The sequence below is a fragment of the Schistocerca nitens genome, chromosome 1 (assembly GCF_023898315.1).
Source record: "Schistocerca nitens isolate TAMUIC-IGC-003100 chromosome 1, iqSchNite1.1, whole genome shotgun sequence".
Taxonomy (NCBI): Eukaryota; Metazoa; Arthropoda; class Insecta; order Orthoptera; family Acrididae; genus Schistocerca; species Schistocerca nitens.
In genome coordinates this window covers 788,563,399-788,575,011 of record NC_064614.1, presented here as the reverse complement: position 1 = coordinate 788,575,011, position 11,613 = coordinate 788,563,399, and positions in this window count along the sequence as shown.

Here is an 11,613-nt window from a genome sequence, read left to right as displayed (position 1 = left end):
CAATGTTAGAGATATCTCTCTCAACTCTGTGGTTGTGGTTGTACCCTAAATTATTCCCAGCATTACCTATTATTATTATTATTATTATTATTATTATTATTATTATTATTTCTTTACTTTCTCAGACGTTAAGTCTGCTTGAGAATGGAAAGTGACGCGGACCTTGATCAAGCGTCACTTCCTATTAACTGTACGGTATGTGTTATATTGCATTTAGGAACTTTCGGGTAATTGAACATGTATCAATAATTACGGATTTCTGTAGTTGTATATATATGTTTGGATGTAGCTGTATTGCATTGATGTACTGGTGGATATTGTGTGGTATGACTCCTGTAGTTGATAGTATAATTGGTATGATGTCAACTTTATCCTGATGCCACATGTCTTTGACTTCCTCAGCCAGTTGGATGTATTTTTCAATTTTTTCTCCTGTTTTCTTTTGTATATTTGTTGTATTGGGTATGGATATTTCGATTAGTTGTGTTAATTTCTTCTTTTTATTGGCGAGTATGATGTCAGGTTTGTTATGTGGCGTTGTTTTATCTGTTATAATGGTTCTGTTCCAGTATAATTTGTATTCATCATTCTCCAGTACATTTTGTGGTGCATACTTGTATGTAGGAACTTGTTGTTTTAAAAGTTTATGTTGTAAGGCAAGCTGTTGATGTATTATTTTTGCGACATTGTCATGTCTTCTGGGGTATTCTGTATTTGCTAGTATTGTACATCCGCTTGTGATGTGATCTACTGTTTCTATTTGTTGTTTACAAAGTCTGCATTTATCTGTTGTGGTATTGGGATCTTTAATAATATGCTTGCTGTAATACCTGGTGTTTATTGTTTGATCCTGTATTGCAATCATGAATCCTTCTGTCTCACTGTATATATTGCCTTTTCTTAGCCATGTGTTGGATGCGTCTTGATCGATGTGTGGCTGTGTTAGATGATACGGGTGCTTGCCATGAAGTGTTTTCTTTTTCCAATTTACTTTCTTCGTATCTGTTGATGTTATGTGGTCTAAAGGGTTGTAGAGGTGGTTATGAAATTGTAGTGGTGTAGCCGATGTATTTATATGAGTGATTGCTTTGTGTATTTTGCTAGTTTCTGCTCGTTCTATAAAGAATTTTCTTAAATTGTCTACCTGTCCATAATGTAGGTTTTTTATATCGATAAATCCCCTTCCTCCTTCCTTTCTGCTTAATGTGAATCTTTCTGTTGCTGAATGTATGTGATGTATTCTATATTTGTGGCATTGTGATCGTGTAAGTGTATTGAGTGCTTCTAGGTCTGTGTTACTCCATTTCACTACTCCAAATGAGTAGGTCAATATTGGTATGGCATAAGTATTTATAGCTTTTGTCTTGTTTCTTGCTGTCAATTCTGTTTTCAGTATTTTTGTTAGTCTTTGTCTATATTTTTCTTTTAGTTCTTCTTTAATATTTGTATTATCTATTCCTATTTTTTGTCTGTATCCTAGATATTTATAGGCATCCGTTTTTTCCATCGCTTCTATGCAGTCGCTGTGGTTATCCAATATGTAATCTTCTTGTTTAGTGTGTTTTCCCTTGACTATGCTATTTTTCTTACATTTGTCTGTTCCAAAAGCCATACTTATATCATTGCTGAATACTTCTGTTATCTTTAGTAATTGGTTGAGTTGTTGATTTGTTGCTGCCAGTAGTTTTAGATCATCCATGTATAGCAAATGTGTGATTTTGTGTGGGTATGTTCCAGTAATATTGTATCCATAATTTGTATTATTTAGCATGTTGGATAGTGGGTTCAGAGCAAGGCAGAACCAGAAAGGACTTAATGAGTCTCCTTGGTATATTCCATGCTTAATCTGTATTGGCTGTGATGTGATATTATTTGAATTTGTTTGGATATTAAGTGTGGTTTTCCAATTTTTCATTACTACGTTTAGGAACTGTATCAATTTAGGATCTATTTTGTATATTTCCAATATTTGTAGTAACCATGAGTGGGGTACACTATCAAAAGCTTTTTGGTAATCAATGTATGCGTAGTGTAGCGACCTTTGTTTAGTTTTAGCTTGATATGTCACCTCTGCATCTATTATCAGTTGCTCTTTACATCCTCGTGCTCCTTTGCAACAGCCTTTTTGCTCTTCATTTATAATTTTGTTCTGTGTTGTATGTGTAATTAATTTCTGTTTAATGATTGAAGTTAATATTTTGTATATTGTTGGTAGGCATGTTATGGGGCGATATTTAGCTGGGTTCGCTGTGTCTGCTTGATCTTTAGGTTTCAGATAAGTTATTCCATGTGTAAGTGTATCAGGGAATGTGTATGGGTCTGCAATGTAACTGTTAAATAATTTAGTTAGATGTGAATGTGTTGAGGTGAACTTCTTTAACCAGAAATTTGCTATTTTATCTTTTCCAGCGGCTTTCCAATTGTGAGTAGAATTAATTGCTTGGGTGACTTCATGTTGCAAAATTATCACTTCAGGCATTTGTGGTATCATCTTGTATGTGTCTGTTTCTGCTTGTATCCACCGTGCATGCCTGTTATGTTGTACCGGGTTAGACCATATGTTGCTCCAGAAGTGTTCCATGTCTGTTATGTTTGGTGGATTGTTTATTTTAATGTGTGTGTTATCTATTGTCTGGTAAAATTTCTTTTGGTTTGTGTTGAATGTTTGGTTTTGTTTCCTTCTATTTTCACTTTTTTTGTATCTTCTGAGTCGTTTGGCTAATGCTTGTAATTTATTATTATTATTATTATTATTATTATTATTTGTTTACTTTCTCAGACGTTAAGTCTGCTTGAGAATGGAAAGTGACGCGGACCTTGATCAAGCGTCACTTCCTATTAACTGTACGGTATGTGTTATATTGCATTTAGGAACTTTCGGGTAATTGAACATGTATCAATAATTACAGATTTCTGTAGTTGTATATATGTGTTTGGATGTAGCTGTATTGCATTGATGTACTGGTGGATATTGTGTGGTATGACTCCTGTAGTTGATACTATAATTGGTATGATGTCAACTTTATCCTGATGCCACATGTCTTTGACTTCCTCAGCCAGCTGGATGTATTTTTCAATTTTTTCTCCTGTTTTCTTTTGTATATTTGTTGTATTGGGTATGGATATTTCGATTAGTTGTGTTAAATTCTTCTTTTTATTGGTGAGTATGATGTCAGGTTTGTTATGTGGCGTTGTTTTATCTGTTATAATGGTTCTGTTCCAGTATAATTTGTATTCATCATTCTCCAGTACATTTTGAGGTGCATACTTGTATGTAGGAACTTGTTGTTTTAAAAGTTTATGTTGTAAGGCAAGCTGTTGATGTATTATTTTTGCGACATTGTCATGTCTTCTGGGGTATTCTGTATTTGCTAGTATTGTACATCCGCTTGTGATGTGATCTACTGTTTCTATTTGTTGTTTACAAAGTCTGCATTTATCTGTTGTGGTATTGGGATCTTTAATAATATGCTTGCTGTAATACCTGGTGTTTATTGTTTGATCCTGTATTGCAATCATGAATCCTTCTGTCTCACTGTATATATTGCCTTTTCTTAGCCATGTGTTGGATGCGTCTTGATCGATGTGTGGCTGTGTTAGATGATACGGGTGCTTGCCATGAAGTGTTTTCTTTTTCCAATTTACTTTCTTCGTATCTGTTGATGTTATGTGGTCTAAAGGGTTGTAGAGGTGGTTATGAAATTGTAGTGGTGTAGCCGATGTATTTATATGAGTGATTGCTTTGTGTATTTTGCTAGTTTCTGCTCGTTCTATAAAGAATTTTCTTAAATTGTCTACCTGTCCATAATGTAGGTTTTTTATATCGATAAATCCCCTTCCTCCTTCCTTTCTGCTTAATGTGAATCTTTCTGTTGCTGAATGTATGTGATGTATTCTATATTTATGGCATTGTGATCGTGTAAGTGTATTGAGTGCTTCTAGGTCTGTGTTACTCCATTTCACTACTCCAAATGAGTAGGTCAATATTGGTATAGCATAAGTATTTATAGCTTTTGTCTTGTTTCTTGCTGTCAATTCTGTTTTCAGTATTTTTGTTAGTCTTTGTCTATATTTTTCTTTTAGTTCTTCTTTAATATTTGTATTATCTATTCCTATTTTTTGTCTGTATCCTAGATATTTATAGGCATCCGTTTTTTCCATCGCTTCTATGCAGTCGCTGTGGTTATCCAATATGTAATCTTCTTGTTTAGTGTGTTTTCCCTTGACTATGCTATTTTTCTTACATTTGTCTGTTCCAAAAGCCATACTTATATCATTGCTGAATACTTCTGTTATCTTTAGTAATTGGTTGAGTTGTTGATTTGTTGCTGCCAGTAGTTTCAGATCATCCATGTATAGCAAATGTGTGATTTTGTGTGGGTATGTTCCAGTAATATTGTATCCATAATTTGTATTATTTAGCATGTTGGATAGTGGGTTCAGAGCAAGGCAGAACCAGAAAGGACTTAATGAGTCCCCTTGGTATATTCCACGCTTAATCTGTATTGGCTGTGATGTGATATTATTTGAATTTGTTTGGATATTAAGTGTGGTTTTCCAATTTTTCATTACTATGTTTAGGAACTGTATCAATTTAGGATCTACTTTGTATATTTCCAATATTTGTAGTAACCATGAGTGGGGTACACTATCAAAAGCTTTTTGGTAATCAATGTATGCGTAGTGTAGCGACCTTTGTTTAGTTTTAGCTTGATATGTCACCTCTGCATCTATTATCAGTTGCTCTTTACATCCTCGTGCTCCTTTGCAACAGCCTTTTTGTTCTTCATTTATAATTTTGTTCTGTGTTGTATGTGTAATTAATTTCTGTTTAATGATTGAAGTTAATATTTTGTATATTGTTGGTAGGCATGTTATGGGGCGATATTTAGCTGGGTTCGCTGTGTCTGCTTGATCTTTAGGTTTCAGATAAGTTATTCCATGTGTAAGTGTATCAGGGAATGTGTATGGGTCTGCAATGTAACTGTTAAATAATTTAGTTAGATGTGAATGTGTTGAGGTGAACTTCTTTAACCAGAAATTTGCTATTTTATCATTTCCAGCGGCTTTCCAATTGTGAGTAGAATTAATTGCTTGGGTGACTTCATGTTGCAAAATTATCACTTCAGGCATTTGTGGTATCATCTTGTATGTGTCTGTTTCTGCTTGTATCCACCGTGCATGCCTGTTATGTTGTACCGGGTTAGACCATATGCTGCTCCAGAAGTGTTCCATGTCTGTTATGTTTGGTGGATTGTTTATTTTAATGTGTGTGTTATCTATTGTCTGGTAAAATTTCTTTTGGTTTGTGTTGAATGTTTGGTTTTGTTTCCTTCTATTTTCACTTTTTTTGTATCTTCTGAGTCGTTTGGCTAATGCTTGTAATTTCTGCTTCTTTTCGTCTAATTGCTCTGTCGCTTCTTGTTGTGAGATTTTACCTAACCTTTTTCGTTTTTTTTTTCCGAGATTTCATTTCTTATAAATTGTGTTAGCTGTCCGATGTCTTTTCTCAGTTTTTCTATTCTGATCTGTAGCCTGTGTTGCCATGCTGGTTTTGTGGGTTTCTTCTGTGTGGTGGTTGGTTCTGATCTCTGTCTAGTGTGTATATTTAGTGTAGTGAGTGCTCCTATATAAACCAGTAGTTGTAACTCTTCCATAGTTGTGTTTTCACTTATTTTGTTGTGTATGATTGTGTTGATAGTTTTTATTGTTGTTTCGACTTGTGGGTTATTTGGTGGTCTATGCAAGAATGGTCTTATGTCTGTATTTGTGTCTTTGTATTCTATATATGTCAGCTGAAATTTTTCTTCTATATCTAACATGTGTGTCACTTCGTGTTCTATTTGTGCTTGTTCTGGTGGCTGTCTTAAGATTTCGTTTTCCTCTGATTGTTTAATTGGTGCGTGTTGTTCTTTGTTTGTTTGCTCTGGGATGTTTGAGTCCATTACTGTATTTTCTTCTTCTTCTGATTGCACATTATTTTGTTCCAGTATTTGTTGTACTTGTTGTTTGATGTTTTCTAATTCTGACTGGGGTATCCTGTTATTTTTGATTATTACACGGATCTGATCAGCTAGTCTTTGTTCTGTTAAAAATTTTAATTCTGGGTATCTGGTAATAAATGTTGTGTATACTTGTGATCTGTATCCAGTTGTGTTGGTTCCTAGGTTTGTTGCTTGGTAATAACAGAACATGAGGTGTCGATTAACTTCATCTGACCATCTCATCCTCTGTCTTTGTTTTCCTTCTAGGGTGGTTGCAGGAAGCATATCCTGCAAAACACCTCTATTTGGATTTAAATCATTTTCCAGTTGGCTAGCAGTGTCGTTACCATTGTGGGCGGGCATAGGGTTCAAGCGTCGTCCCCGACCATGACGGCGCTTGTCCGAGGCTTCTTTAGTTCTGTCCTGAACCAACTAATCACACTAAAGGGGGGTTAGCCCTATTAGTGGTTTGTTCTTTTCGTCGCCTTTTACGACTGGCAGAACATACCGGAGGCGTATTCTTTTCCCGGGCCTCCACGGGTTTTATTTTTATTATTATTATTATTATTATTATTATTATTATTATTATAATGCCTTGCTTACCAAGATCCTTCCCCAAGGAGCCCATATCAATTGCAACATGATTGAGTCCAGCATTGACTTCATCCTGTAAGCCAGCCTTATCACATATTCTATCACAACTGTATTATTCTCCAGTGGTGGTCGAATTCTTGCGTTAGGAAACCATTTACATAGCTGGATCATGTGTCAATAATTAAACTGGCTAACCCTTCACATATATAAGTGTCAGTGAAGAACAGTTCCTACATAGTGTCTTTACTGCAGAACTAGTAGCCACTGTGTGAGCTGATACATGTATACAGACGTGCTCATCTGGGACTTCCTTATTTCGCAATGGCTCAGCAGTTTACAATGCATAACTCAATCCTAGAACCTACATGAGGGGTGTCCAACCTGCAGCCCAAAGCAAAATCAATACGGCCCAAGAACTGAGCATTTATCACTAAAACAGCACATGGTCAATCGTATTTCTTTGGACCCCTGGAAACATAGGAATACCATGAAACGAACATAGATATTATTTCGCCAAGGAGGCTATCAAAAATGTTGCCCTGGCCCACGACCTATGGAACACTCTACTCCAAGAACATCTAATATCATGGAAAAGAGAATAGTACATTGTGCTTACCCATAATAAGCTACATACCATTCATGCAGAATGTCCCCCCCCCCCCCCCGCAGCTTAAAATTCTCTGCTGGCTTTGCATCGGCCACACAAGACTTCCCAATGAACACATTTTTCAACAAGTCGCTCCACCATTTGTAGAGCGAATTTCACAGAGTGCCCCATGTTTAACACAATAAATACTGAAGCAAGCTGAACCATTATTCTCAATTTGAGCTAACGATGTCCAAGAATTGAGGCTGCTTTTATATTTTATCAGCAGTGTGGCTTGTATACTCTTACTTCAAGGTAACATAATATCTTGCTTGTCCCTGGACTGGGGTGTCTGGTCACCTCTCACTGCAGTCTCAACCACAGTAGGCCCCTGTGAAGTATTTCTCTTGTCGGTTTAGGGTTTTGTGTAGCAGCTGGCTCGCTCCTTTTAGTTCAAGCTGAGTCAGAACACTTCATGAGATCTGTCACACGAAGCAACAGCTGACGCATTTACGTCCTTTTTTTTTGTCAATCTAGTCGCTGTAGTTGATTCTCTTGAAACAGAGGTCCTGCTAATCACTACCTCTGGAATCCCACGTGTAGCCGAGGAAAGGTTTGACTTCTTCACGTTCTGGAGCTGTCATTGGAGCAAGGGAAGATAACTTCTACTCATATCACGAAAAAGCACGTCCACTACTTTCCTTTTACAGACATATACGAGTAGTTCCTTGAGTGGGTGTACAGACCGTTAGAGTGACTCGTGAATTAGAGTAGAACACAACTTTTCATACGACATTCGCCTCAGAGGCTCAAATGACATTCCTGATTATAATATACACTCCTGGAAATGGAAAAAAGAACACATTGACACCGGTGTGTCAGACCCACCATACTTGCTCCGGACACTGCGAGAGGGCTGTACAAGCAATGATCACACGCACGGCACAGCGGACACACCAGGAACCGCGGTGTTGGCCGTCGAATGGCGCTAGCTGCGCAGCATTTGTGCACCGCCGCCGTCTGTGTCAGCCAGTTTGCCGTGGCATACGGAGCTCCATCGCAGTCTTTAACACTGGTAGCATGCCGCGACAGCGTGGACGTGAACCGTATGTGCATTTGACGGACTTTGAGCGAGGGCGTATAGTGGGCATGCGGGAGGCCGGGTGGACGTACCGCCGAATTGCTCAACACGTGGGGCGTGAGGTCTCCACAGTACATCGATGTTGTCGCCAGTGGTCGGCGGAAGGTGCACGTGCCCGTCGACCTGGGACCAGACCGCAGCGACGCACGGATGCACGCCAAGACCGTAGGATCCTACGCAGTGCCGTAGGGGACCGCACCGCCACTTCCCAGAAAATTAGGGACACTGTTGCTCCTGGGGTATCGGCGAGGACCATTCGCAACCGTCTCCATGAAGCTGGGCTACAGTCCCGCACACCGTTAGGCCGTCTTCCGCTCACGCCCCAACATCGTGCAGCCCGCCTCCAGTGGTGTCGCGACAGGCGTGAATGGAGGGATGAATGGAGACGTGTCGTCTTCAGCGATGAGAGTCGCTTCTGCCTTGGTGCCAATGATGGTCGTATGCGTGTTTGGCGCCGTGCAGGTGAGCGCCACAATCAGGACTGCATACGACCGAGGCACACAGGGCCAACACCCGGCATCATGGTGTCGGGAGCGATCTCCTACACTGGCCGTACACCACTGGTGATCGTCGAGGGGACACTGAATAGTGCACGGTACATCCAAACCGTCATCGAACCCATCGTTCTACCATTCCTAGACCGGCAAGGGAACTTGCTGTTCCAACAGGACAATGCACGTCCGCATGTATCCCGTGCCACCCAACGTGCTCTAGAAGGTGTAAGTCAACTACCCTGGCCAGCAAGATCTCCGGATCTGTCCCCCATTGAGCATGTTTGGGACTGGATGAAGCGTCGTCTCACGCGGTCTGCACGTCCAGCACGAACGCTGGTCCAACTGAGGCGCCAGGTGGAAATGGCATGACAAGCCGTTCCACAGGACTACATCCAGCATCTCTACGATCGTCTCCATGGGAGAATAGCAGCCTGCATTGCTGCGAAAGGTGGATATACACTGTACTAGTGCCGACATTGTGCATGCTCTGTTGCCTGTCTATGTGCCTGTGGTTCTGTCAGTGTGATCATGTGATGTATCTGACCCCAGGAATGTGTCAATAAAGTTTCCCCTTCCTGGGACAATGAATTCACGGTGTTCTTATTTCAATTTCCAGGAGTGTATTTTATTTGTCACAAAACCATCTTCTCTTTTGTTTTCATTCTTGGAGAGTGCGGTTGCTACTTGACGGTCAAGCCGCGACGCCTAAACGTAAAAGGCGCCGCCCATAGCAGATGGAGCTGTTTACTTGTCGTAATACCTCCCGTCTAATGTCTGAACATACAAAAACAAACACCCGCACACTGTATATGTTCAACGACTTACTTCCTACTTAATATTATTCTGTCACGACTATTCTTCCGTGTACTACACGAGGAGTGAGAAATGTCATTTGCATAAACGGAATGTAACACTTCATATTCCCCCACTTAAAGGAAAGTTTGATTTCTCATTAACAAACAATTATAAGTAACCAAATTACTTAAAAACACTCGATATGTTTTCATTCTTGAAAAAGGGATAAAACTTCATTTTTAATAACAAGTCTTTTCAATTTTGTTGTTTCATTTCAGGTAAATTGTGCTAAACAGTGTTAGTTCAAATGGCTCTGAGCACTATGCGACTTAACTTCTGATGTCATCAGTCGCCTAGAACGTAGAACTAATTAAACCTAACTAACCTACGGACATCACACACATCCATGCCCAAGGCAAGATTCGAAGCTGCGACCGTAGCGGTCGCTCGGTTCCAGATTGTAGCGCCTAGAACTGCACGGCCCCTCCGGCCAGCAACAGTGTTAGTCTACATGTGTATGTCCCGCTGATTTACTTCACATCCTCTGTGATGCAAGAAATTATCCTGTACTGACCAGTCTTCCAATATCGCAGGAATTCACTTTACTATATATGTGTATCGCGTTCCAGCTTATATAATCTTGTTCAACTTACTTAAGGTTTTTAGATCTATGTATTTAGTTAACAATGCATTGCCTTCAAGTCAGTGCACTCGAGAATTCTTTTTTACTTCTTGTACATGAACATAGTTAATTGGCTTTTACTCTTTCTCACATTACTATTACCTGAGGAGCTGCTTGTTGGTTATATGCCTACTATTCGCTCTCTAGAGTCAAATTTCAGTAAAGACTTTAGTCAACAAGTGTGGAACATTCCTGCTCCAACCATTTTCGTCTCTACTATCAGGTAAGTCTATCTGATTATAAAAGTAGTTTGGAAAACACTTTCATATCATGACCATCAGTCATTATTCACCCTCATACTTCTGTCTGCACTGCACTTACACTCCTTCTAGGAGCAGTCACTGTGTCAAACCTCTATACAAGTATAGATGTGGGTATACCCTTATTTCCCCACAAAAAAGGAGATGGTACAGGTCAATCCCTCACTGGATTCACCTGACCAACATATAGACCATCCCTTCTGTGGATCCATCTAACCATACCTCTCTCATATCTAATTTAAATGGTACAGGTCATTCTTCCCACAGGTTCATCTGACCATGGTATAAGCCATTCCTCCTGTGGATCTGCATACCCTTTTCCTCTCCTACACTTCAGCTACTGTTTGGGTATGACCCATCTTAACTTCATCAAGATGCACAGCTCCTAGCCCTCTTTTACTATCTTTTCTCACTCTAAACATTACGTTTCTCCCATAATTACTTTCTGCTAACATTATCTGACTGCTCTCTATCTAAATACCTTACCCCCTCTCTTCTAACTTCGTTTTTTCGCTTGCTCTTGTTTATAACACATATAATGTCATTACATATTCTTCTCACACATATCTCTTGCTTTTACTTACTGTAGCTTATCCTTTACTTTCTTCTAATTACTAGATTTAGACAATACAAAAGATTTTGTCCATGTATCTCTTGTGAATACACTAGAATAACATTAGCACTTCGACTCCTGTTATTAAAATTTATTCCTCATGGACCTACTCCTTGTTGAATACTACTTATCAACCTTCTTGTTCTCCTGTTAACTCTTAAGATCGTGTTTCTTATTCGGCAATGCATGTTAGCACGCCATCAGTTGTCTTGCCTGCCATATCCTACCTGTACTCCTCTCCCCTACAATGTGTGGTGTGAGTAACATGTGCCACTGACTTAACCCTAAAAAAAGTCCTTTTAATGTATTGTCGTCGTCATACATGAAATACGCTCCAGTGCAATCCTACTGTTGTAGGTTGTAAATTCTATTACCTAGACGTAGAAAGAAGAGATCCTGCGACAGGAAATTTGCATTTGGGCAAGATGGAAGACAGATTTGGTGTTCCTAATGGAGAAGTAAGA